Source organism: Neophocaena asiaeorientalis, unplaced genomic scaffold, assembly GCF_003031525.2.
Source record: "Neophocaena asiaeorientalis asiaeorientalis breed wild unplaced genomic scaffold, Neophocaena_asiaeorientalis_V1.1 scaffold152, whole genome shotgun sequence".
Taxonomy (NCBI): Eukaryota; Metazoa; Chordata; class Mammalia; order Artiodactyla; family Phocoenidae; genus Neophocaena; species Neophocaena asiaeorientalis.
In genome coordinates, this window is record NW_020185338.1 from 5,102,450 (window position 1) to 5,127,851 (window position 25,402).

The window sequence follows — 25,402 nt, forward strand, 5'->3', positions numbered from 1 at the left end:
AATGTTTTAGCATTACGATACCCACTTAACTTCCCCAGATGAAAAAGTTTATCTTTTTTCTTTTTTTTTTCTTTGAACACCTTTGGGAAATTTTCAAATTTGATGTTTGAGGAAAGTACCAGAAACTTAGAAGATGGCATCTGTGTCTTGCTTTTGCAAATCTGTCCCTCTGAGTGGCTGCAATAAAATCCTCATTCCTCGTGGTATAAAGAGGTTTCTGCTGGGGTTAGCAGAGGAAATCCATCTGTTTTCCTGGCTAATTTTACTGACTCATAAGTGCATCAGAAGCCCACTTACCTCAGAGCCTCTACCTTCTTACATTTAAAAGTGCAAAGCATTTCACTGACACCTGCCTTAAGTCATTGTTTTAAGGCTTGATTTAGAAGCAAACAGAGTTTAGTGGGCTTTAAAAGGGAAGCTGCTAGAAGCTTTAAGGTTTCATGCACTCAGGTTCTCCTGCCACTCTGCTCTGATGAATGCCATGGGGGCTTTAGGGCACATCCAGAGTGGTACTGTTTCAGGTCAATTTTCAAGATAAATGAATTGTATAATAGAGTCAATTAAATACATGCACTCTCTTTTGTCAAAAGGTATATAAGAATGAGACTCAGTTTATACTCTACAACACTTTATGTTTCTACATACCTGTATGCCCCAAGTGTGGTTCATAATCAAGCAAATCCTAGATTTAGAGGTAAGAAACTCCCACCCATTTTTTGGCATCTACCAGCCCTTGGAGGCCATCCAGCTTCATGGGGAAGGAGGACAAAATACTGAGCTAAGGACACATTGCTGCAGTGTTGCTTCAGGTAGCATATCTGATTATTACCGAGTGATGACTCTCCATCTGGTCAGAGGTTACGGGCAAAGGATCACCAAAGCGATATTTCTTGATAATTCCTTCTACCTTCTGATCTGTTTAGTAAAACATTTGGGCTTCAGCCCTGACTCTGCATATACCTTTGGCAAATTAGCGTTATTAAAGTTTGGGCAGTTTGTCAACTCAAAGTTAAAGGGGCTGGGAAATAGGAAATGTATAGGGTATCTAGTTGAGAGATGAGAGAAGGTCTGCATGACATTAAGGTAATAAACACACCTGTGGTTAAATTCTGGCTCTGTCATTTCATGGTCTTGAGCAAGTTTTCTAACCTTTGTGAGCCTTAGTTTAAAACTCTCCCTCTCATTCTTTTTCTCTCTCTTGCGGGCTCTCTCTCTCTCTCATCTCAGCTTCTGTGTCCTTAATAGCATTTGCCAGTTTCCATGGTGTAATAATTCCACAATGGCAGATTTCAAGCTACTCACGTGGAGTCAGTGAATGTGGATTTGGGACAAGATGTGCAGAAATGGCTCTGGGGAGCTGGTGTGAGCAGGTTCCAGCACACCGCTGGGTGTAAACTACTGCATACAATGCCAGACCAATGAAAGTTTGGTGTGATCATGCAGAGGAAGAAGATGCAAGTGTCCATGCAAAAATCATGACAAACAGAAGATGCACAGCCCTAGACTGTGAGAGGAGAGAGCATCTCTTGTTTTCAGGACAGTGAGAAAGCGGTGTATCTATCCTGGGGTCAGGACCAGGTTCTTACTGATGCAAAGGTTGGACAATTCATAAGAAGCTGGGCAGTGTCTAGGTAATTTGTAGGTGGTAAACACTGTCTCTGGCTTTCGTAAGAACGGTTTCAATTAAATGCAATCATTTTCAGAAAAGTGCCAGGTTCTGGCTTAAATTCTGTCAATACAAAGATATCCCTTCTGTCAGAGAACACAGATATCTACAGTCAATGTGACAGAATAAACGGGTAAGCAATGCAGTCCATGTCACAGTAGGGTAGCTGAGAGCTCAGTTTACCTTGGGAAGTTCAAGGTCACCATTTGAGGGAGAGTGGATATTTTATTCAGTGTTGGGAATGGATAGGAATTTGATGAGGCATCTGAGGCAAAGAGAATCTTAGCTTGCAAAGGTGTGGAAAAGGGAAAGAGTGTTGCTTGTCTGGGAATCTTTTCTGCCATCATTTCGGTGTAGATGAGATGTAGAGTGTGAGTGAAGAGCATCCATACATGAGCATGGAAGGATAGGATGGGGCAAGTCCTCAAGGGTCCTGTATGTCCAGCACAGAAATATGTCTTTATCTTTTAAAAATGGCAACACACTGGCAAGTAATGCCATCACATCACTCATGGGACCACAGGGCACCTTATTGGTGGAGAAGTGATGAGTTTAGCCCCTTAAATCTAATAGTTGCCTGAACAATTTTCTCCATATAACTCTTCTTGCATCTAATTCTCAGGTTAATCATCACCTCCACAGAGAAACTTCCTTTGCTGACACATTTGCTTATTTTTATTTTCCATAGAGTTTCCAATAAAAGCAATTTTTCTGTTTTATAGCTCTGCATCCAAGTTTCAGGAATAAAAAATATACCACATTTGCTTTTCTTTATAGCAATTTAATTTTGACCTTAAATATTCATTCTCTTAGGATGATAAGAAATTCAAGCACTGTCATTTTAGAAGCTTTTTGTCCCAAGAGCTCTGGAAAATTCCTGGGATGCAACATAGCACAGAGCATTAGGAAGATTCCTCACATTATGTGACAGCCCTCTTCCCAGCCTCTTCTGCACCATGCTAAGGGCATGGAGAAATTTGGGGAAAATAAGGTCCAGTCTTTTTACATCTGCCATATAGGTATTCCCTGTTCAGGTACTACCACTACTTGGGGCACTTGCTGAGAATATGGCTATCAGGGGAAGACTTGGTTCCCTTCCAAGGATCTAGGGGTCACCTGCCTCTTCTGCTTGAAGTAAGATAGAAAGAAAAACAAAGGGGAAGACACACAATTATTTCTTTTAATTTAGTCATAAGTATTCATGTGTATTATTTTGGGGTGTTTGTCCCTATCCTAGTGGACCTTGGAGGAATTTCTTGGTCTCCAAGCTATGGGCAAAGTGTCTGGTGCACAACTGGGTTTTTATTAATATGTGTTAAATAATTTAATTTTTTCTAACCCACTGAATAAATTTTTTACTAACATAATTTTGCCAAATGAAGAAACTTAAATATAATTATTTGATCCTTAGCAAGTACTTTACAACTAAGGAGTTGACATAATCTTAAATATTCTGGCTAGTTTCACTTATAACAACACATGTGAGTGCTGTTATAAGCATTGTGAGACAAAAACTGAAGGGTCCAGAGCTCTATATTCACTTTTCCTTTTCTTCTAAATAAGATGTTAAGGTCCCTAAAACATATAATGAAGCCTTTAGGTTATCTAGCTTTCAGGAAGGTTGATTTTTTTTCTCTTTATCTTCTTAATCAAAACTCTACACCGATTAAAAAACAAAAAAGACACTGGGGCTTCCCTGGTGGCGCAGTGGTTGAGAATCCGTCTGCCGATGCAGGGGACCCGGGCTCGTGCCCCGGTCCGGGAAGATCCCACATGCCGCGGAGCGGCTGGGCCAGTGAGCCATGGCCGCTGAGCCTGCGCGTCTGGAGCCTGTGCTCCGCAACGGGAGAGGCCACAACAGTGAGAGGCCGGCAGACAGCAAAAAAAAAAAAAAAAAAAGACACTGAAATAAAGTCTTTTAACCCTCCCCTTATATTGAATTTTCCATATAAGTGTGAACTATTAAAAATACTGATTTTTTCTTCCCACAAATTAATGGCCTTAAAATGCTCATTAACTGGAAGTTATATGGTCATATAGCTACTCAATAAAGGGTAGCTTCACCAGTGACAAGCAGAAAAGTTCACAATAAACATAAAACCAATGAAATTGACCAATGCTCTTAGCGATCAGACTCTTAAGTTAGAGAAATTTTATATTTATTCATACTCTGACATCTTTCAACTCAGAAAATCACCTTTCCCCACTTGAAATAATCCAGAGAAGGCTACTTTTTTATAGGGCTGCTTGTATGACCTTGATTGTCAGCATTTTCCAGGTCCAAAACCATTCGTAGGTGCTTCTCTAAACATTATACCAAATTAATTATATTTGACTGTTCAACAATCATCTATACTAACCTCTTTTCTATAGTGATCTCTATTTAATTAGCATGTAGCTACTATTTTCTCCTGTAGCCAAAGGTAGTGTCATAAAAAAGGGCAAATATTTAGGATTTGGAAAACTCAGTATTGCTGGCCAAAGAACGTGGGCAAATACCCATGTCACTCTGGCTTTGCTCTCTCTAACATAACTTTTGATCTTGGGATAGTTTTTAAGATCAAAAAATTCAAATGCAATGGTCAGAAAATCACTCTGGACAGAGTCCTGATTATTCTCCAAAAGAAGGGGTCCCTGAGGCCTCTTCGAGTCTTGGAGAGTACGTGTTAATATCTATATCTTTGTCTGAACTGGCTCATCTCCACCATAGTATCGCCAGCTTGTACTTGTAAATTAGAATGGTCTTCTGCATTACACTCTCTTTAGAACAAGATTCTGCTCTTAAAACCCTTTTTGAATATCACTAAATATACATATACAAAGTATTTTGTAAAGATTAAAAAATGTTGTGAGTCTATTTTTTAAAAATTTGTGCTCTAAAGTAGGTTCCACTCCCAGCAATAAACAATAAATTTAAGAAAAAAAAAATTACAAGTATAAGAGTATTCAGTTTCTTCTGATCTGGCTACCCAAATTTTATAGTTCATACTTTTTCTTTTAAGTCTTCAGCCACGTGGCTTAGTACTAATTGTTATGTTTGATCAAATGTGATTTATGCATGTGCATGTCTCAGCACTGATTTTTATAGACTGATTAATACCATCCAGGTGCTGGCTGATCAGCCAGTAAGAGTATTGCCCTTGCTTACATAACTATGATCTGAAATACTCAGAGAAAAATAAACCTTGAAACCAATAGTGCATTACAAGAATAATTCTCAATATTCAGTATAACACTTAGCACATGTATTCAACTGTCAAGTTGGGCTTTATGTAGAGTTTACAAAATTGGATGTTGTTCATATGTTGTATCTGCATACTTTTCAGTTTTAATGCAATCTTATGATAATTCCAAATTCTGAGATCTTATTTGCTTTGGAAAAGTAACAGTCACCATTGGGATATATTGATATGGACTTTGGATTCCCTGAAGTATTTTTGCCAGGACTCTGGGCATTCAAATGCCATGGAAAAGGTAATAAGTTATTTATTGAAAAGAGTGTACAATTTTGATAAGAGAGGGACATCAAATAGACAATGTTTTGAATTGGGAGTTGGTCATTTCAGACAAACATAAGAGCTATTCTGTGAAGGACCCTGGCTTTTGAACAGGTCTTCATTTCTGTATGAGGTAGGTCTCATTGCTACTGCAAACTTCTCTGATTCAAAGAGACTTATATTACATTTATGCAATTAGTGTAGACACAGAATTTAGTACTCTTACAGTTTTTAGCTTGTTTCAGTCTCATCTCTCCTTTCCTTAAATATAATCAGGGAAGATGGTTACCTCAACTAAACCAGATTGAAAGAGATGCCAAACAGATGTCACTTAACTCCTGTAGAAGAACACAGGGTGGGAGAAATATTTCATAGTTGTTGTAAGTCAACAGCTGAACACCAGTCAAAAATTCAGTCCCCAGAATACCGAGATGTCGATTTGCAAAGAAAGGGAATCCAGAAACCAAGAAGAGGGAATGAAGATTCCAAGTTTTGAACTAAATAATTCTATGTGAGGCCAAGATATTGTCTTCATTCTTTTTAAGTGTTTAAATTGTGTTGCTATGTTTTATAGGGAAATATTGTTAAATAGAAAACAATAGGACTCAATAAAACAGAAATAGAGACCAAGCAGGAGAGTGAGGAGAATGAAGTAGAAGAAACAGAGAGAAAGGAAAGGCAGCCTTGTGAATCAGAGACCACGGCAAGAATAACCAGGGTTTGGGGAAGAGATGTGAAGCTATCATGGATGTAGTCCAGTTGCTTGGCAGTAAATCAGGAAACAACTAGGGCCACAGAAAAACATTTCCATTTTGGGATACTCTGACAACTTGAAAGAAAGAATTAAACATACATACAAGTTGTATCCACAGATTCACAGGAACTCTCAAGAATTTAAAGCACAGTGATTCTCATTTTCCTGACTGTAAAGATGAGAAAACTGAGGTCTAAGAAGTAACTGTCTCTGGAGGTTATATAACCAATATAAGTCAGAACCAAGCTCTTCAAATCCTGCATTCTTCCTGCCTCTTATAGTACCTTGCTTGCTGGTGTTCTGATGCCCAAGACTGTGTCCTTTCTCCTCTTAGATGAATCACATTTAACCACAGTGTCAATAGTATAGAAAAATATTTTGGTACTCTTCTCTAGAAATTGTAATCAGAAAAAAAAAATATTAATAACCCTGGCAGGGACAGAGTATACACTCCACCTGTAATCTGAGAAAACACTGCCTCCCTCCTACAAATGCCACATGCTTTTTGAAGCAGCACATCAACAGTCCATCATCTTTATGGTCAACTTCATGTTAAACTGGGATGACCTATCATAAATGGGGAAATGGGGGAGGTACTAGTTGGAGGGGGGTTCACTTGATAGTTTTGTTAAGAACTAGACCAGAGACTGATGGGTGGTTGGTTCCCAGAACCATATTGTTCCACTCTGGATAAATATTGATTATACAGTATACATGTGCTTCTACTGATTAGATGGACTACATCATAGGCGTTTCCTGTAGACTAGAATAATGTACATTGAAAAGAGTTTTTTTGCTTCTTCCTCACCTAATGAGAAGTCTCCTCTTTTTCCTTCAACAAATCCAATAAAGTTTTGCCAGAAACAGAATTTGGAAGGGCTTTCCTTAATTCTACCTTCTTTCTGGCATAATCAGATCCTAAAATCCTGAATATCGAGGACGCTCTTCTTTTCCATTTTGATTCAGAAATGTGAAAACTAATGAATTATTGTTGGTTTTGCTGGATACATATCCTTAATATTTTCATAGCAAGTGTATATCCAAAAAATCAGAGTAAGCTTACCATTAATTGATTTAATGCAGGGTCTTTTGTTGGCACAATAATTGTTTATCTATGCTTGTTAAGACTCTCAAAAGCAAGGATTTCTATTATTAAATATTATTATCACTTCTGCAAGGAAAACTTTTCCTTAATTGATTTTTATAAGGTGTTGGCAGTGATATCTCTATTTGTAAAATCCTCTCTCATTTCAATAATGTAACAGCTGAATTCAATAATTTCAATAAAACACAAGGGTTTATTTCAATTTTAATGAAACTAACTGTAATTTATATATCACTCTTGAGCACCGTAATTCACACTATCCATGGTTGTAATCTCACATTAAAAATCAAAATATTGTGTAACACATTTAGAAAGGGTATGAGAGAACTTCATTCTTTGAACTCAAGTGCAACTCTTCATTTTGATCTGAACAAGCTTCTCTTTGCTCTGGTTTTAGAGATGAGGCATCTTGAAAAAAAAAAAAAAAAAAAAGTGCCTCACATTGTCTTTCCTACTGCCCATAATTCACCCTTCATCCTTAGCTCATAAATCAGGGCTTTCACCTTTCTCAGCTTTTGAAAACAAATCCAAACCTTCGTAAATGCATTTTCTATTGATCCAGTGCTTATGAAAACCTCTACTTTTTATTTATTTCTTTATTTTTATTTTTTAATAGATCTTTATTGGAGTGTAATTACTTCTGTTGCACAACAAAGCTAATCAAACATAGGCATACACGTGTCCCCCTATCCCCTCCCTCTTGAGCCTCCCTCCCATCCTCCCTATCCCACCCCTCTAGGTTATCGCAAAGCACAGAACGCATCTCCCTGTGCTACGCTGCTGTTTCCCACCAGCCAACTATTTTACATTCAGTAGTGTATGTATGTCGATGCCACTCTCACTTCGCCCCAGCTTCGCCCTCTCACCCCATGTCCTCAAGTCCATTTTCTATGTCTATCTCTTTTTTTTTGTTGTTGTTTGTTTGTTTGCGGTGTTTGGGCCTCTCACTGTTGTGGCCTCTCCCATTGCGGAGCAACAGGCTCCGGACGCGCAGGCTCAGCGTCCATGGCTCACGGGCCCAGCCGCTCCGCGGCATGTGGGATCTTCCCGGACCGGGGCACGAACCCGTGTCCCCTGCATCAGCAGGTGGACTCTCAACCACTGCGCCACCAGGGAAGCCCTTCTATGTCTATCTCTTTATTCCTGCCCTGCACCTAGGTTCATCAGTACCACTATTTTTTTTTTTTTTTTTTAGATTCCATATACATGTGTTAGCATACGGTATTTGTTTTTCTCTTTCTGACTTACTTCACTCTGTATGACAGACGCTACGTCCATCCACCTCGCTACAAATAGCTCAATTTCATTTCTTTTTATGGCTGAGTAATAGTCCATTGCATATATGTGCCACATCTTCTTTATCCTTTCATCTGTTGGTGGACATTTTAGTTGGTTCCATGTCCTGGCTATTGTAAATAGTGCTGCAATGAACATTGTCATACATGTCCCTTTTTGAATTATGGAAAAATCTCTACTTTTTAAGCTCAGGTCTACCATTCATACCCAACTCCCATATAAATCTCAGTTTCAAACTGAGGAGAACTAAACTGGTTCAAACAGATTTTGAAAACAGAATCTCTCTTCATGGAAAACAGTTTGGATTTGAAGGAAAGGCCAGTCTAGAAAAAAGCCCTATGCTTTCCCAAGACCACAGAGTGAGATATTGCACTGTATGTTTTCTGAGATTCATTTGGTCCAAAAAAAAAAAAAGAAACTTGCTCTGTTGGAATTGAAGTGAGCTCATAGAAAGTCAAAAGTTCATGGGATGATGCAAGGGCGTGAGAAGAGCTTTAGCTGGCTGTAGCAAAGTGATGACATTGTTGAGTGACAAACTGCCTGGTTAGAAGAAATTGGGGGAAGGACAGGTGAAAGGGTCTTGAATTTAAGTTGAGAAACAATGGCAGAGGTGGCAACTGTAAGTTCTTTATGTGAGGAATGATGTCATGAAGTGGCATGTCATGAAGTTCTGTACCAGGAACCAGTGAAAGATGGATTGGGATAAGGCTAATGACTAACTGACTCCTGCAAGAGCTGTTGAATTCTGAGGTAAGAATAAAAAGAAAACAGTGCTAGTACAATCGAGTGAAGCAACCTTTGGCCAGTGTCCAAAATCCCTCCAATTTTTCCATGGATCATCCCTTTTTGATAGAGGAAGTCAAATAGAAACACTAGCCCTCAGCCATCAGGTGTTTCTTTACAAAGTCTTGCATTGTAGTATAGCATGCAGTGGAATTTAGGATGGAATTAACTCTTCCCCCTAAACTCTCAAAGGAGATAAAACATACTCAAAGATCTCCACAAGAACAGGTATGGTGACTGTTTCTCACCTTGTGTCACAGGATGTATCTCAAGTGCCCAACATAGTCCCTGGCAGGCATTAGATGTTCACAGTACAATTTACTGAATGAATGAATGAATAAAAATACTCTTGGTTAAGTAGAATAACTGGGAGGCTAAGCATAGTTTTATTGTCAATAGATAATTTGTGGGAAGACAATATCTAGGCAATACCCAGAATGAATTAAAGAACAGTGTAGTGGACTTGTTTGAAATCATTTGTCTTGTATAGTTCAGGATGTGACTGAGTGCAAAATATTCTGATTGATACAAGGAAGCTCCTGTGTTCATGCCTGGGGAGACAGTATATGGACTGAAATTTTCTGTAAATTGAAACCCATTATTTTTCCACATTGTTCAAGGTGGTATGCCATGGTTTATAAAGGACTCAAGGAATTACTTCTTTCCTGGTCTAACTTGAACCTTATCAACAGAGAAACTGTAAAGTTCATTGGAGAAAGGCAAAGTCTCATCTTTGTCTATGACTTGCCGTCTTCCAAATGCTGAAACTGCACATTTTAACAAAATCTATCAAAATTAAAACATTTTGGAGAATCTGGCTGAAAAATTATGATGGGTATTTATAAAAAATTACAATTGGACCACAGAATAGTTTATCTAAATTGACAAAACTATAAACATACATACATACACATTCACACACAGAATTCCTAATATTTTTTAAAAAATATTTTGGGATAGCATTGCCTTGCTATATACATTTCAGCTGTTACTAACAGTAGCATTTTTTCCTTTAACTAGAAACCATCTATTGATGTAATTTGTGTAGGAAACACCAATCTTTCCAATCAACTATTTTTTTTTTTGTCAATTTACAGGTCATCTTTTACTTGACATTCAAGCTTATCACTCATATAACCTGAACTTTGAGTCTTATCACAGGCAAAAGCTAAGTCTCTCTTAACTCCCTTATATTTACTTTTGGCTCACATACATTAATTGAATTTTGGCCTTTGGAAGAGACTCTACATATTTGTATGTAACTGAACCACAAGTGACAAAATAATAATGTAAATTAAAATCTACTTTAACAATCTAAGACTCATTAATCCCTTCTAAATGTAAAAACTTAAATCTTTTTGGAACTTAAGTAACTTGTCTTTTCTCTTTCAAATCACTTCACCAAAAATAGTCTGGAGAACTAAACTATATAGAAGTAGGTTCAGAAATACATATTCTCTTTATTCTTCCATTATTTTGTCTTAAGAAAAGCAAAAACCTACTTGCAGAAATTTACACAAAAATAAACTGTTCAAACAAGCAATTGAACAGACAAGATTTTCCTTTTTAGCCAGAGATAAAGTGTTTCACAATGTCCCATTGTGATGCTGGATTTATGTAATTCTTCAATAGGTCTAGTAATTTTTGTTTCATACATGTGAGGTTATTTTAACAAGTATATGCATTTTACCTTCCTGGTAAACTTCTCTCAGTTATTTCTACATCAAGCAGACAGATCAATAATGCACAGAGATTTAACAATACAATGAGAAAGCATGGTCTAATGGGCATATATCAATTCTGCAAAGAAAAGCTAGAACAGACACTCTTTTCAAACATTATGGCAGATTTTACCATTATTTCCAATTATATGATCCCTTACCTGTTAGAGTATCATTATTCCCAACTGTGTCATGTCTTCAGATAGACTGAATGTGTACACCTGCCTCAATGTCAGGACTAGTCAATGACTTGTTCTGTCCAAGAGAGTGTGAGCAAATCAGGTACAATACAACTGAGAAGGAGCAATAATTTGCTTGTGTGGTATGGTTTAGTGTCAAATATTTCTATTATTTGCCATGAAGACAGTATGTCCCAAGCAGGTGCTCCTCCTTCACCACAGGTACTGGAAAGAGAAGACACATGGAGCTCAGAGGAGCCCAGCTGAATTGAACGCAATTGGAGCTGATGCTCAGCTCTCGTGTAATGTGAGTTAAGAGAAAAAGGTTTTGCTGTTGCTGTGGAAAGCCACAGAAAAGAGGAATATTTGTTATCATAACAAAAGCTGACAGATACAGGAACATTGAACATTTACTTACATTGACTACGAACTAGGATATAAAGTAATTCTCAAGAAATTTTAAAGAATTTTCTCTGACCTCAATGCAATTAATTTAAATAAAACATTTAAAAAATATCTATCTATCTATCTATCTATCTTTGTAACTTGGAAATGACGTTAATAAATAATGCATGGGTCCAAGAAAGAAATCAATGGAACTTTTATTTTAATATGTGGAAATTAAGTACATATCAAAACTGAAAGGGTATAGCTAAAGGTGTACCTGAGAGCAATTTTCAGTCTTAAATGTTTACATGAGAAAATAAGAGGGGGAAAAAGGACCTACTGTATAGCACAGGGAAAAGAATTTGAAAAAGAATAGATACATGTATATGTATAACTGAATCACTTTGCTGTACACCTGAAACTGTCACATCATTGTCAATCAATTATACTCCGATATAAAACAAAAAGGTAAAAAAAAAAAAAGAGAGAGGGGAAAAATACAAATTGATTTTTCAGTTTAAAAAGTTAGAAAAGTAACAATAGAATAATTAGTACAAAGAAGAAAATAAAAATAAAAGCAAAATCAAGTAAGAAACAAAGAATCCATAGTCAAAAAAATGGGTTTTGGAAATGTCTAGTAAAATAGGCAATGCCCTAACACAACTGAGCAAAAAAAAGACAAAAAAAACCCCAAAAAACAAACAAACAAAAAAACCAAGTATTATGAATAAAAAGGGGCTGTCACAGCAGATAATACAGATAATTTTAGAAACAGGAGAGAATAATATCAAATTTTCTGCCAGTAAAATGGAATGCTTATATCTTGCTAAGACCAACTCAAGAAGAAATGGAAATCACAAGTAACCTCAGAAATTGGAGAAGTTGTAAAAATTATCCCATGTAGAACAGATAAATTAATAAATGAGTTTGAAAAAATAAACATAAAAATTATTTGAGAAGAGAAAAAGATGGAGTGTTTTCCAGTTCATTTTATGTGAGTAATATATTTTAATACCCATTCAATGAGGAATAGTATAAGAAGGACAAATTTAAGGTCCTATTTCTTCACATTTAAGATTGAGGCAAAAATAAATAAATAAAAACTAAAAATACAGGCAGCTCAAACTCAACAGAGAATAAAAAAACATATTTGACCTAGCTTAGAAATACAAGGATATTTTATATATATCTTGACCATAAGTCTATAAATCTGCATGGATTTAAGCTTAACATACAAAAGTCAATCACATATCCATACTCCATCCATAAAAAAATGAAGAATGCAATTTGTAAAAAGAGATTAATTTCAACATTTACAAAAGTATAATATTTTTGGACCAAAATCTATACAAACTATGTAAGATACATGTAAAAATTATATCAAAAGTCACTTGAATGAACTAATGTATAGAGATAGAGAGCATAGCTCATGTTCATGAATAGAAAGTCTTAACATCAAAAAGTTACCTATTCACACCTCTTTGCTATAAAGATTTAACATAATCCTAATCAAAGTCAATGGAGGATATATTAATTAAACTATGAACATGAATTCATTATTCCAAAAAATCTCCTTTGTTTATAAATTTGTGACACAAACCAAATATAAAATTTAAAAAATATCATTTACAATAGCTTTTCAAATTAAAAATGTCTAGGAATAAATCTTTAGAATATTTATATGTAAAGTTAAATTGCTATAAAGCGATTCAAATATCACTACATAGGAGACTATCAAAAATACTGGGAATAATTAATAAAATACTATATTAATGGTGTAAAAGAATAAACAATGTAGAGATTCATATTTCCCCCAGATGTTCATAGTTTTAATGCAGTTGTAATGAAAATCTATTAGTCATATATAGGTGTATGTGTGTGTATGTGTAAAATTGACAAGTCATTTAAAATATTATATGGAAATGCAAAGAGCTAGTAGCTGAGGTGCTCTAGAAGATAAAAAAAAAACATGGTAAGATGACTTTTAAAATCTGTCCTCTGGTAGATTATTTCAATCTACTAGTTGAAATAATTCAGCTAGTAGATTATTGCACAAGGGTAAACATATACACACAAACAAAAGACATAAGATACAAATAGAACCACACCAACTTTGACACTTATTTGAGGGAAAGATGACATTTCAGAATAACAGAGAGAAAGCAGTTTTTTCAGTCAACATTTGGGAACAAATTGGTATCCAGAGTCAGGAACAGTAAAGAATATTGACCACAACCTTACACCTTACCCCCAAAATCAATTCCATGTAGATTACACATCCTATTATAAAAAAGCACAACATATATAATATAAAAACTATGTACAACTTTAGAGTGTAATACAGAAAAATCTCTTCATGTTTTGGGATAGGGAAAGATTATATAAATCATACAAAACTGCACCAATCACAAAGGAAAAATATTAATGAATTTGACTATATATTTAGAGCTCCTGTTTGTTTAATAAAAGGAAGGACAGCAGGCAGAGGTGGGAGAAAGAGACCACCATTAAGAGAGTCAAAAAAAAAAAAAAAAAAGAAAGGCAAACAGTACAGTTAAAGAAGATATTTACTATAAATTTAACCAGAAAAATGATATCTAAAACATTAAAAAATTTTAAACTCAATAAGCTAAAGAGAAATCAAATAGGATAAAAAGTGGACATTTACAATGGGAATAATATATGACCAATCGTATAATCATACAGAAATAACTCAATATTATTAGCAATCATAAAAATGCAAATTTAAATCATGATCTACCACTACCCATCCACTAGAATAGCAAAACATTAACAAAAACAAAACAAAAAGTTGACTATCAGATGTTGGTGAAAATATACTGTAGAAAGAACTTTCATATACTTCATACGGATGTTCAAATTGGTCTTCAATACAGCATTTATCTATTAAACTTTGAGTTACGTATCCCTTATGACCCAAAAATTTCAGTTTCGGCATTACTTTAGAGAAATATGTGTGTGTATCCAAGAAGATATTTACAATAATCTATAGAGATGAAATTCTTTATTTTTTTTTTAATTGGGGTATAGTTGTTTTACAATGTTGTGTTAGTTTCTACTGTACAGTGAAGTGGAGTTCCCTGTGTTATACAGCATGTTCTCATTAGTTATCTATTTTATACATGTTAGTGTATATATGTTAATCGCAATCTCCCAATTCGTCCCACCTCCCCTTTCTCCCCTTGGTATCCATAAGTTTGTTCTCTATGTCTGTGTCTATATTTCTGCCTTGCAAACAGGTTCATCTGTGCCATTTTTCCAGATTCCACATATTTGGGTTAATATATGACATTTGTTTTTATTTTTCTGACTTACTTCACTCTGTATGACAGTCTCTAGGTCCATCCATGTCTCTACGAATGACCCAACTTCTTTCGTTTTTATGGTTGGGTAATATTCCATTGTATATATGTACCACATCTTTATCCATTCATCTGTTCATGGGTGTTTAGGTTGCTTGCATGACCTGGATATTGTAAACAGTGCTGCAATGAACATTGTGGTACATGACTCTTTTTGAATTATGGTTTTCTCATGGTATATGCCCAGTAGTGGGAATGCTGGGTCATATGATAATTCTATTTTTAGTTTTTTAAGGAACCTCCATACTGTTCTCCATGGTGGCTGTATCAATTTACATTCCCACCAACAGTGCAAGAGGGTTCCCTTTTCTCCACACCCTCTCCAGCATTGATTGTTTGTAGATTTTTTGATGATGGCCATTCTGACTGGTGTGAGGTGATACCTTATTGTGGTTTTGATTTGCATTTCTCTAATAATTAGTGATATCCAGCATCTTTTCATGTGTCTCTTGGCCATCCATACGCCTTCTTTGGAGAAATGTCTGTTTAGGTCTCCCACCCATTTTTTGATTGGGTTGTTTGTTTTTTTGATATTGAGCTGCACGAGCTGTTTATATATTTTGGAGATTAATCTTTTGCCCGTTGATTCATTTGCAAATATTTTCTCCCATCCTGAGGGTTGTCTTTTCATCTTGTTTATGGTTTCCTTTGCTGTGCAAATGATTTTAAGTTTCATTGGGTTCCATTTGTTTATTTTTGTTTTTATTCTTAATAGTTTCGAACTGGAAACAACTCACATTTCCATAAGATAAATTAATTGTGTGGTATATATTCATGCCGTGGAATACTATTTAGAAATAAAAATGAATGAACAATACAGGTATGTCACAACATGGATGAATTTTCAAAACATAAAGTTGTTCAAAAGAAGCAAGATGGAAAATAATACTTACTGTATTTTTCCACTGATACAGTACTTAAAAACAATCAAAATTAATCTGTATTGGTAAGGTGTGCATCCTCAGATAATACAAATATAAAGCACAGCAGGTAAGTGATTATCAATGAAAATAGCAGACTGTTTACATTCAAGGAAAAGAAAGAGATTGTAATTGATATGAGATATATGAGGGACTTCTGGGGAGAAGATCATGTTCCATTTCTTAGTGTTAGCATTATAGTGTTTTATGCAGCTGCTCATTCATATTTTATGCACTCTTCTGTGTGTCGTATTTCACAGTAAAATAATGTTTTAGAAAATGTGTACAGACTTGCAAATTGGGAAGATCAAAGATATTTTTGAAAAAGCCCATTTAGGAGGGGAAGATGCAAAGACATATGACAAAGTATCAGTAATTATGATGATATGGTGTTTACACAGGGAAGGAAACATTGACCAATTGAATAGAATGGAGAACTCAGAAGCAGACTCATAGTAAGAATTATATATATAAAGAGATAACATAGCAAATTATTGAGGAAAGAATGTGTTGTTCAACAAATGTAGATGAAAAATGTATTATGCCTATGTTAAAAATCAAATCTCTAGCTAACGTTATGCACAAAACCAAGATCCAGATGTATTAAACTTTTAAATACCTAAATAAAAATTTGAAATTATAAAAATAATAGATGAATATCTTTCTCACCTCAAGATATGGAAAGATCTCTTAAGCAAACACAAAGCCTGGACCATACCTACAATGACTAAATTAAAATTAAATAGTTCAGTTCATCAAAAGGCATCTTTAAAAATGTGAAAGGGTAACCTAAAAACCTAGAAAAATAATTGCAGCACATTTAATCAACAAAGGATTACAACATATCAATAAAGGAAATGTCAACAGTAGTAGACTTGAACATGTATTTAATAACCATATAACTAGATATCAATCTCACTATTAACCAGGAAAATGTACATTAAGGACATAATGAGAAACCTTTCTACAATCATTTGATTGGAAAGAGCTAAGAAGCCTGATAATATCCAGTGTCAAAGTGCTGTGCTACACATTGTTGGTCAAAGTGTAAATAAGTACAGCAGCTTCAGAAAATAAATTAGCATTGTCTTATAAAGTTGAATATTCACATGACTTGTGACTTGCCAAGTCCAGAGCTAAGTATACACTCAAGATGAATTTTAGCTTATGTGCATAGATTTATTCCCAGAAATGTTCAAAGCATTTCTATTCATAATAGACAATGAATAACTAAAATACTTTCAATGGGAAAACTAAAAATTTTGACATATCCCCACAATGGAATATTATACAGCAGTGAAAATAAATGAACTGTGACTAAACAAAAAGTGAAAAATTGTAGTAGCAAAATTTGGAATAATATAAAATTTTAAAACAAACTAAAGAAAAGCAAATGAATTTTATTTTTATAAAATTGTACTCAGTTTTGATTTATGTGTGTATATGCACGTGTGTATGGTAAATACAAATTGAAATATGCATATATATAAATGTATGATATATACGTTTATATATCACACAAAATTCAATGTCGTTGTAACTTTTAGGAAAGATGAGAACATGAGGGTGTGAGATACAGAAAGAGCACAATAAGTGACTGGGAATATTCCAGTTTTAGGCTTGGATGGTAGTTCCACTATAATTTACTGTACTATTGAAAGTAAATAAATGACGACTGAATGAATGAAGATAGAACCCTGAAATTGCTTGTTTTATCTGTATACTAAAATCAGCTCTCTAAGGACTTCCTTCATCGTTTTATGAGGACCAGGTGTCCTGTAGATTTCCAGCAGTAAACCCACTACTTAGAGACTGATAACCAGTGTGCAGTTGTCTACATTCTCTTCCATTACAAAGCTACTCATTAGCCCTTTACTAGCTATGTAAATTAGGGTAGTTATTTAAGACCTCAAATCTCAATATTTTTCCCTTCTGTGTAACAGAATGAAAAATATCTACCTTGCCTATTTTACAAGGCAGTAGTGTGTTCAAATGAAGCAATACAGGAGAATATAGCACTTTTACACAGCTAATCAAATATTTTATTAGAATGATCCTCATGAAGCATCTTAATGTATGTATTATTAGAAATTCCACACACATATGAATGCTAAATATTGTCTTTTGATACATTTAAAGCTAAGTCCATTCATCAATAAATACACACTAGCAAGCATGTTCTTGATACAAAAGATTACATGGAAGCTTGGGGGCTCACTGTCATATAAGGTAGGCTCTCCTCAGTAAAGGTAACTGTCCAGTTAGGCAGGTGTTGTGGACAGATGCATGCAAGTTATAATCTCCAAGGATTAACCAAAAAGTTATCCTTAATACTGCTGCTACAGCTTCCAAAAGTTATTCTTCCCTTAATCTCCCTATTTGCTCTATAAATCCTATCTTAACAGCTCTCATCTCAACATCTCCCCTTCCCATTCACAGGGTTTTGGAGTGGAGAATTTACTATTTATTTTTGTTTAAACTGACTAAAGTCCTCATTTCAAGGTTGTGTTCTCTTTTGTGTGGATCTATAACTTTATGTGCAAGATGTTGCTTGAATAAATGTTCATCAACTCAGGTGCAACGTTTTAATCTGAGGTTAGATCATTATGGATTCATCACTTATCCAGTGAGAATAAGCTAACTTCTGCCACTTTTTTTTCCCCATTAGTATGACTTTGAAGCCTGACTTAGTTTTGGTTGAAATAGGCTAAACTTCTTTGACAGCAATTATGTAGTTCCTGAAGTACTGTGACTGAGACTGTCTCCAGGCAAGATTTTAACAGGAGACTTTATACTGCTAACAAAGCCTAAAAAAAAAAAAAAAAAAAAAAAATTACATTTCTCTTGTTGCTTTCCCATCTCAGTATCTGCACCATTTTTCAGAAAAAGAGTCAATAATATTTCAAACTGGCAATGAGAACCAGATTAAACTTAAATGTTTGCAAGAGATAGATAGATGATAGATAGATAGATATATCTATAGATAGATAGATAGATGATAGATAGATATAGATAGATAGATGATAGATAGATAGATATAGATAGATAGATGATAGATAGATAGAAGATAAATAGAGAGATAGAGTCATCATATCATCCTGAGATTTTAAAGACAGTTTGCAAGTTAATTCAGCAGAAAATTACAATAAATATTAAAAATTTCCTAAATACTATCTTCAGTCTTTTCTCAACCAAGGACAAACTCACACTCTATTTGGTTCAATATCTTAATCATACTTCAATCTAGCAGACTTAAAAACAAAACTGGGAAATAATAAAAATAAAATAAAATAAAAATGCACTCAAAAATAACATCTTACAAGAAAAGTAAGAAAAAACTATTTTCAAGTAGATTTTATGTTCTTTAAGTAATATTCTAAATTGGTTCCAAGAAGAAAGTGATGTTTTGACCTCTTAAGCAAACACTGTTTTCATATTTTTAACGTGCCATTAAATTTGGATGTTTACTTTTTCCGTAGGCATAAGGTTACTGAGTGTTAATAACTTTTTGACTAGGCTATTGTGCTTGTCAAAATCGACAATTTATTTGAGTGCAAGGAGTCCTTTAAAGATGAGTAGTGAAAGGTCATACTAAGTTTCTCTGAAAAATGATACATTTGCAAAATTAAGATGTTGTAGTGCTTCTAAATATCTCAGCTTGGAATTCTAGAACTTTAAGAATGCTCTTGGAGATTTCAGGTTCTAGACACATAATTAGTTAAGAATGTGCCTATTTATCCTCCACAGGCTGTAGCTGACATAGCATGCACTATGGCCTTCCCGGCAGTTGGACAGACATATTTTTCACCAATGGCTCCCAGACTTCCAAAAACACTGCTCAGTTTTTAGTCAGTGCTTAATATACATTGGTTGGGATGAATTGACTAAATCTCTTGAGATAAAATAATTTTAGAAATCAGGGTCATCATCTGTTGCCTACACCCATGGTACAACCTCATGATGGTATTATTTTCTGCACTGTAGTCTTAGGTTATGTGAACTTATAAGACAACTTATGTATAAACTTCTTTTAGGAATTGTTATTGAAACTAGCCTAATACATGCTCTACAATATCTTGTACTAATTATTATGTCCACCATTTACATATCAGCCAAAGAATGTATTAGAGTATAAAGGAGAATTTGTAAAGAAAACTTGGAATAGAGCAAAAACATTTAAAAGGAGATAATTTAAAACACAACAGAAACGTAAGTAAATTTAGAACAGAACAATATCACTGTCTTCCATTTCGGGGAGTATACACTAAGAGAAACACCACCCAATCCTCTTCTGTGTCAAATAGCCTAGAGCTAGAAAAATTGAGTCTTCTAAAGGGACAGAATCTTGTCCCTTTTATTCTCTGCTTTCCTAAGGTAAATAACCGGTGAATCATTCATAGCCGAAGGCAGGGAGGACTCATTCCATCACATTCACTATTTCTACTTCAGAGGGTTCCATATGCTTACAAATCCATATCAGAGTAAAGTCTTTATCCCTGGGTAGAAGAGTGGTAGAAAGGTTTGAAGAAAAGCCTATACTCTATCCTTTATTTTAGCCCCTGCCTTCCTGTAAATGAGCTTCTTTTTTTAAAAAGCTTGCAAGCCAGTATGTCTAATTCAATGAGCCTCAATCAGGTTGGTAAGGAAAGTAGAAGCAGGAATGCTGAGCAGTATAAACTTCCCCTATGTGATAATAAAGTAATAAGGTGATTTCCATCAGTTTGTGAAGCCCTAGGCAGACCCAGTTTCCACCTCCCTACAGATAAGTCTTGTTATTCATAAAATTTTGGAAAGCCTAGGTCATATTTAAAGGAAATGGAGGATTTTCCCAATTTCTAGGTATCCAATATGGTTTATTATGTCTGCATAGCTTTGGTACAGAGTAAGAAAAATAATCTGCATCTTCGATAGGTAAGTGACATCAGTCTTTCCCAGAGGAGTAGTATATTGTGGCTGAGAGCATGTACATATGTTGCAGATGTCACTTGTATTAAAATGTACCAAATGCTTAAAATCCCTGAACCTCAATTTTTCTAAAATAAGGATAATAACACTACTTTTTTAGATGTTTGTGAGGGCAAAATAAGATATTACATATGGCACATAGGAAAAAAGCAGCTTCTATAATGAATATTTCTCACTTTCTCTTCTCTGTGTTTTTTCCTCCCATTTAAGATTAGAATAGGGAATAGGTATGTACCTCCCCAGACTCCACCTGTTGGTGGCATTGACTGGTCCGAAGTTTGGACATGTATTCCAAGCAAGTCACTCATACTCCTTACCTGAAATTGACCCACAGCTACAGGGCAGAAGGATGAAATTCATTCTGCTACACCCGCTAAGTTGGGCCTTGAAGGTGTTGGGAGTCATTCTCCCATCAAAAGAGTGAGACCTACACAAAGGGAAGCCAAACTGAAAGATGGGTGGGTGTGCTTGGGAAGAAAGTAAAAGACTTTGTGATCATTTCAGCTCTGGCTTCTAGCTCTGAATGAAGCTATATCTACTCTTGGAATTACCATTTATATCATCCAATTAGTCTGCCCAAACTTTTTCATTGTTTTAGCTTATTGCCCAGGGGTTCTGTCACCGACAATTGGAAGTTCTGACTGATATAATCAGTATCCACTAACCACTTTTGGGCTTCCTTGGAATCTTATTGCAATCTTCAGCCACATTTTGGTGTAATTAGGATTTGTGGGAAAAAAAAATCCTCTTTTGCCTGATTATGATTGTCACTTTTCACTCTTCATCATAGTAAGGATTGATTAATGGGAAAGAAGAGAGAGAGAAAAGAAAAAAATTAGTCTATCAACTGCTCTAAATTTAAAAATAAGGTTGTAGATTATGTTGCTCATCTCAAGTATGATCAAAATTGTTGTTTTTCGGTACACATGACTTATGTGTATGGAATATGGTGCTTCTTGTTATATATTGTTCTTTCTAGCAACTCGCCAAGCTTGGTATGAATACCTGTTTTATCACTAACTAATCTGTAATTCCGGTAAAGCAAGTTAATCTCTTAAAAATTCAGTTTCCTTTTGGGTAAAATATGGAATTTAATAATACACAAATCTTAAAGTTGTTTATGTAATAATTGAGAAAGTATGTGTGTATAGCTCAGCTAGTTTCTGGTGCAGACAATACCATCAATAAATGGAAACTATTATCATTGTTCTTCCAAAGGATATTAACCCATCTGGCTTTATCAACTTTCTCTGTCTCTCTCTAACAAGGAATTACTTCCTTGCTTTGGAAAATGATCTGTGTTTATGTACACAAATTGCCAAAAAAACACATTCTGATTCTTTCTACTTGGTCCCTTCATAACTAGATTCCCCGCCTCTTCTGTAGCTTGTCTACTGCTTTTAAAGCTGAGTTTACTTGATCAAATGCTTCTAACTTAATATGGGTTTCAAAATGAAACTCAAGCCAGCTGTGCTGAATTGGAGTCTATAAGCATAATTATTTTTAGGAGACCCTGTAGAGGTTAACATCATTATTTTGATTATGAATCACATACAGAACACTTTATTTTTGCAAAGAACTTTGGCATGGTTTCATAATTTAAAGTCCAGAGTGACTCAGTGGTGGATGTGTCACCTATTACAGATGGGGAAAGAAAAGCCAAAGGGAGTTAAACAATTGCAGAACAAGTTCATCATTAACCAAAGTATCTGGGTTTCCTAAATACATATGTCTGCATGAGACTGATTAAACCAAGGAAGTGAAAATTCACACAACTGGATATCATTAGTTTGGCTGTTTCTCTTTTTTTACGCCTAAATAAACATTTGGGAGGGGAGATATAATTAACAGAAACAATCCATTTTGATGGTGGTACAACAGTGACTTACTTGACAAGTTCATAGGTTTAAGAAATTAAAGAAACTAGGTCATATTGATATTTCAACTTATTTATACTATTTTTCTTTCAGTGTAATGCTCTCCATCCATTAGTCAACCATTGCTATCCTGAATTCATTTTAGAACTGTAGCTTTCACTATTTATGGCTCATATGCCTATAACTACTGTCAATTGACCATAGTAAGATCAGTCCTATATAACAAATTATGAAATCTCAGATTATAACCTGTTTTATGATGCCCTATTTGCTTAAGTCATACTTTCAAAAGAGAGAGAGCTTCATACAATTTAAAGGCTGAATTTTTCAAAAACCTATTCAGTGTTTGTACATATGCAAATTTGAGATACATTAGAAAACTCTGCAAATAGATCGAGTATCTTTAAGAGAAAAATATTGCTCACAAAGAAACCTTTCTTAAAAATGAGGATTAACTATTCCCTACTAATATATCCTGAGTGAAGGTGTACATTTCATTCATGAAATGGTATCACTTGATTGAAAGTCAGGTGGGAGAAAATAAGGTTCTTAACAAATATTTACCTCACTGTTCACAGGCAAGAGAAAACCAGATCCAAACTGTATTATGCAGAAGAGTAACAATATTAAAAAGCTTAGGTGTAGCCTCCAGAATCAATTTGATTCAGGAGTCCAAATGACATCAAGTGTTGGCTTCTCTCCATTTTTTTTCTCTCTTCCCATGGTGACCCTAGCAGACTCAGGCTCACATTCTCTTGGTTCAAATCCATTAAATAAAAAAGAGAGAGAGAGAGAGAGAGAAATACTTATGTTTCTCTAAGGCCTTAGGCCTGATTTTTGTTTATTTGTTAAGTTTTGGACAGAATTGAATCACATAGCCACCCCTGATCTATTTTGTTCACTGACTTATTCCGTTCAATAAACACTGAATTCTAGAAAAAGTCTGAAGTATAGACCCTTCTTTTTTTTTTTTTTTTTTTTTTTGTGGTACGCGGGCCTCTCACTGTTGTGGCCTCTCCCGTTGCGGAGCACAGGCTCCGGACGCGCAGGCTCAGCGGCCATGGCTCACGGGCACAGCCGCTCCGCGACATGTGGGATCTTCCCGGACCGGGGCACGAACCCGTGTCCCCTGCATCGGCAGGCGGACTCTCAACCACTGCGCCACCAGGGAAGCCCTAGACCCTTCTTATGATAAAATTTATGTTAAAACTTTCAGCTTTTTTTTTCTCGAACAAACAGCTCTTAAAATACGTCAACTGAAAGAATCTATTCCAGAAGACAGCTGACTCCTCTAATTGATTCTTTAAATATTTTGCTTTCTCTTAGGAGTTCTACCGTTCCTGTAATGTTTCTCAGGATTGCACATTATACAATATCTGAGAGACAGTTCTAGTACACCAAAACTTAATTCAAGGAAGCCAAATTAAATCACCCCAATGATTCAGTAATTTCCCAAGAAAACCTTCAGACCCCAAATTAAAAGGAGTCAACTTCAGTGCTTAATTGTTTTTACAGAATTTTTTTCTTCATCGATTTTAATTAAGGTCTTCCTTGTCTTGTGAGCTTGGAGGACTTTCATTATCTATTGAAATAACTTTATTTGAAGTCAGGATGGCTAGAAAGTCACACAGACCTAATAATTTTGCAGGAGCAAGTTACTCTGATATATTGGGAAACAAGACTCCAACTTTCCCTGTCAGTGACAGTTACAAGTACATATTGATTTCTGTTAAATGTCTCTTGAGTACCTAAGAGGTGGTAGCAATTCTAGGGAATATGGAATGTAAGAGCCTAAAAATGTGGGCATAACTTTGGAGAAGGAAATTCGTTTTGGGAAGCTGACCCCTAAGATTCTCTGTAAGAACTGATTTCACAATTCTTCAAATCAGCTCATTTTCCTTAGGCTGGAGAAAGGTCCACAAATTTCACAGCTTTCCCAACTGCAACAGAAACAGCAATTTTCTATCATCTCCTTCCTTCAGGGGCTACCAGAGGCTAAAAATGTGTTCAATATAGTATTCTGTTTAAAAGTGGAGGATTTGCTGTTAGAGAGACTAGGTTTCACATCCCTGGTCGAACACTCACTAGTGTATAGCATTGGATCATTACTCCAAACATCGGTGTTCACATTTGTGAAATGGGGAAAACACTATAATCTACCTTAAATTTGTAATATCCTTTTCATATTTTTGAAGATTAGATGGGTATAAGCAATGCTTAACAATGTGTAAACATCATTGTGTAATAATATATTTTTGTACGAAAGAAAAGTGAGAGGTTGACTACTTTTATCTTGCATGGTGAGTGATCAGGGAAGCAGGGCCAGTATTAGGGTGAGGAGAGTAAGGCACTCATCTAGAGCACACCATTTAAATGGGGATCCAAAACCTCAGTAACCAAGATAATAGTTTAATGCAATATTTTATAAACTAAGAATTAATATAAAATCCTTGATAAACAAAATATAAAAATGTTTAATAAATGTATAGTCCAGAGTGATAACCACATCATGCTGGCATAAGATGTACCTCATATTTTCCTTCCTTTAACCTCTGAAATTCAGCATCTATCCACAAACAAAAGTGTCTTTGAAGGAACTGTGGAAGCCAGCACCATGCACTAAGAGACCTGGTAAGTGTCTAACCCACCTGTGTATTAGTTAAGGCAGACTAATCCCCATATGAGCTCTGGAACTGTCAGGATCCTGCGAACTGTCTCCAGATGCTCTCAGCCACCATCTGGAAGTACCTGGAAAATACTGACTTGAGCAGGTACCCACGGACAAGAAAGCCTTTGCATAACTCCAGGTTTCTGGAAAAGTTTCAGCATTCCACTGTAGCCAAAAAAAAAAAAAAAAAAAAAAAAAATT